We start from the raw sequence: 4,087 nt of genomic DNA on the forward strand, positions 1-4,087 counted from the left end.
TTCAGGCAGTGCATGGAGCTTGCTGTGCCACCAACAGGAGGACACCCTTTTGACATATAAATTAAGCTGAAAAACAAGTCTAAGAAATGCCCTCTTCCTGTATTTGCACATCTTCCATTAGGGTGTCCTGCTGCTTCTCAGCACACTTTTCAAGATGAAATGTTGTTGCCTCCATTTCATTCTACCTGCACAACCAGAAAATGTGTTTTGCAAGGAGACCTAAGTATCCAAGTGATACTCTACCCCTCCCTCAGAGCCAACTGGCTAGGCAGCTAAGCCTGCTCCCCAGGTGGCAGCACCTACCCACTGCACATGGCAAACCCTGACATTTTGGCTCTTTTTCTGAGGAAATGGTTCCTTTCAGTCATTGCCAGGAAAAAAAAAAAAAGAGAGGAAAGACAAACCTTGCTGGTTTTTCTCTTTCTTTCCCTTACTTTTATGTGAATTCAATACCTTATTTAGGAATAAAGTAATAAATGAGAACTGATGACCTTAGTGTCATTTCAAAGATTATTTAAATACATGTTTTAGTGAAGGACCTAAATTTGCTGTGATGTGCCAGAAAAGTCTGTTCTGCTGCTTATCTTGTGATAAATGGTAAGGAGCTCCGGCCCAAATGCCTGTGCCCCAGTAGAGAATTCTGAAGCTCCCTTGCTGCTCAGTCTGGAGGCAGGAGAACACACTGGAATTTTGCTAGGCTACATAATTATGTAATTTAATTGTCCAGTGCCAGCATATAGAAATCTCTGCCACAAATGAAACATTATTGTGTCAGACATGGCAGATGCCCTGAACCACAAGCTGGCCACTGCACCCTCCTTTTGTGTCCCTCCTACCTGCCTACTGCTACCTCCACCTTTGCACTACTCACACTTATTGCCTGGATGTACTGTCCTTCTATGGAACAGCATATATGCTGGAATTTTCACACCAGAGGAAATTTTACTCATGAACAAGACATTACAGTCAATCAAAGCATTGCCACAATGAGGGCATCCTAGTAGGCAGCAATAATTTCTAATTAAAACAGATGAGAGAAAAATATATGTTAGGGATTTTCCTCACCTGTTTATACAAAGTATTTAACCACAGTCACTGTGTTTGGAAATAATTTTTATTACCACCATTCCAACAAGAACACCTGGCTAAATCAGCATCCTTTAAAATATGCAGAAGAAAGTACATGGTCTCTGCAAAAGCTCCAGACAAGCAAATGTTTAAAATGAACAGGTATGTCTACTCTTATGCCTTGCATATCAGTTCCCAGCAGCTAAAGATAATTTTTGGTTTTAGTCACTTTTGCTGTCAGTCTAGCTTTCCTATCCTTTGGTACATTTAACACTTCACCCATGTATGTGTGACGAGAAAAAGCAATAAATCAGAGGAAACACAGGAGCAGGACCATCCAGAGAGTGCTTGGGAGTGGCTGTATTTTATATCACTACCCTTTAGTTACCCCATGAGATGTTAGTACATTTTGGCAAGTCAGGTTTGTATGTGTATCTCATGTGTACTTCTCATGCTGATGTCAGGGCCAATCTTTCCATGGCAAAACCCTTGCTCTTCTTTGCCAGGATTTAATATATACAAATGTGTACTCATTTAAGAGTTGCTGGCATGCCAATATACGTCTTTATTTTTTAAAGACTGTTGCTAGCGTTCTTTCCAAGTAAAATAAAATTTTTAAAAAATCTTATTAAATAATCCTTATTCTAAAGTGTAAATAATATAAAAAACAAATGTGAAAATTATAGGCCATGTTGTGAACCTTAAGTGGTATACTTCTGCAGATGACATCTCAGTGAAAAGACAACCCTTATTCTCACACCAAAAGAACACAGAAAGCAAACAATATCATATTCAAGAGAATCAAATCTCTTAAGTCTCGTGAAGGAATATGTATAAACATTACACATTTTTGGACTGCACATTTCACAGACAAAAAATGTAAATATTCAGCTATTCACAGAGATAAATTATTTTATCCTACTCCAGTCAAGAAGATGTATTGATGAATTGGGTTTGCCTGGCCAGGTTCTTGGTAGTGAGGGGTCTACAGGGGTGGCTTCTGTGAGAAGCTGCCAGAAGCTTACTCCATGTCCAACAGAGCCAATTCCAGACAATTCCAAGACAGACTTGATGCTGGCCAAAGCCAAGCACATCAGGAACTGTAGTAACTTCTCTGGGATAACAAATTTAGAGAAGGTAAAAAATTTATTGCACAGTTGTAACTGTGGCCAGAGAAGAGAGGGATGAGAATATGAGAGAGGAACAGCTCTGCAGGCCAAGGTCAGTGGAGAAGGAGGGACAAGAGGTGCTCCAGGCTCCAGAGCTGAGATTCCCCTGCAAACCCTGCTGCAGACCGTGGTGAGGCTGCTGTGCCCCTGCAGCCCCTGGAGGTGCAAGGAGGGGCAAAGATCCACCTGCAGCCCCTGGAGGAGACCCATGCCAGAGCAAGGGGATGCCTGGGAGGAGGCAGTGGCCCCATGGGAAAACTCTGCTGGAGCAGGGCCCTCACAGGGACCTGAAGACCCGTGGAGAGAGGAGCCCACGCTGGAGCAGGTTTCCTGGTAGGATTTATGACCTTTGGGGGACCCACCCTGGAGCAGCCTGTCCTTGAAGGACTGCACCCCATGGTAGAGAACTTGCCCATGGGATGGACTCATGTTAAAGAAGTTCATGGACAATTATCTCCCACGGGAGGGACCCATGCTGGACCAGGGGAAGGACTCCTCTCCCTGAGCAGTGGCAGGAGCAATGTGTGATGAACTGACTGTAATCCCCATTCCCTGTCTCCCTGCACTGCTGTGGGGGAGGAGGTAGGGTTGGGAAGGATTGAGGGGTGGGGGAAAGGTGTTATCTAAGGGTTATGTTATTTCTCATTGCCCTGCTCTCATTTTGTTAATAATAAATTCAGTCAGTATCCTGAAGATGAGTCTGTTTTGCCCATGACAGTATAAATCCCTATTCAAGCGAATATTCACATAAAATTCAGAAAACATGAACTAGATAGCACTTTTATAGAGATTAGATACCTGCTGGGCAGCTGCAGGCAAATACTTCTACAATTAGGAGAGAAGGCAAGTGAATTATATATATTCTTTTAGGAAAAACAGAGATTTTTCATCTTCTTTTCCTTATTAATGATTGCCAAAGAAGGCATTGGCTTTTATAAAAGAAAAATATAGTTTTTCACTAGTAGAAAACTCAGTTCTATGACTTGCTTACTTAGATTGAGATAATTAAATTTCATATCTACTCCGCCAGGAAGAAGAGACCCAATTGTGAGGAACACACCCTGCTGCATCACCTTTTCTTTGACATGACTGATTTCTTCTCCAAGCTTTGGGAAATGTCTTGCTATCCAGTCTTCTATAGAAATTCTAGCAGCCAGTTTTCTCAGTTTAGGATACTTACAAATTTTAGAAGCAGGACTAAGGAAAGTCTTAAGAGAATGATTTATTTGAGTTAGTTTTATGAGAAAAGGACAACAATAAAGATAGCCCTGCCATTTATTTGGAAAATGAGTGGGAATATATCATGGCACACACATTTCTCTACCCGCTGAACACTGCCGAGTATCCATTTGTTCACTGGTATTTCTGGTAGAAAACATGTTGCCCACACACCCACTTTTCTGCAGATCTTGTTCTGGTAAATTATGGTTTTACCTTTCACAGATTAACCTCCCTCTCTCCTGGAATTTTCTACTGACAGCTGGTGTTGGCTGAGACTTTCTGTCTGGAGTCCACAGTGAAGGGCGGAAGGAAGAGGACGAGCTCAGCATAGTGCTTGAGCCAGATTTCCTCAGGGAATGCTTGCACTGTCAGTGTTGCTGAGGAAGAGCTTTCCTCCCTCTGCCCATGCAACCAATGACGTAACTCAGAAAATATTTGCTTTTACTGTACTAGTTTTATAAGCTGAAGAACACATTGCATTTTGTAAAAGATGCACTCTTTGTGGTTTCAGTTGTTTTTGGTGTATATTATGTGTGTGGTTTTATGCCACTGTCCTCTTCTTTTGTTGTTGTGTGTTGGGTGTGCCTGGTTTTCCATGAGTTATGAACTGAGAACTGCTGCCCTGCACC

Source organism: Ammospiza caudacuta, chromosome Z (genome assembly GCF_027887145.1).
Source record: "Ammospiza caudacuta isolate bAmmCau1 chromosome Z, bAmmCau1.pri, whole genome shotgun sequence".
Classification (NCBI taxonomy): domain Eukaryota; kingdom Metazoa; phylum Chordata; class Aves; order Passeriformes; family Passerellidae; genus Ammospiza; species Ammospiza caudacuta.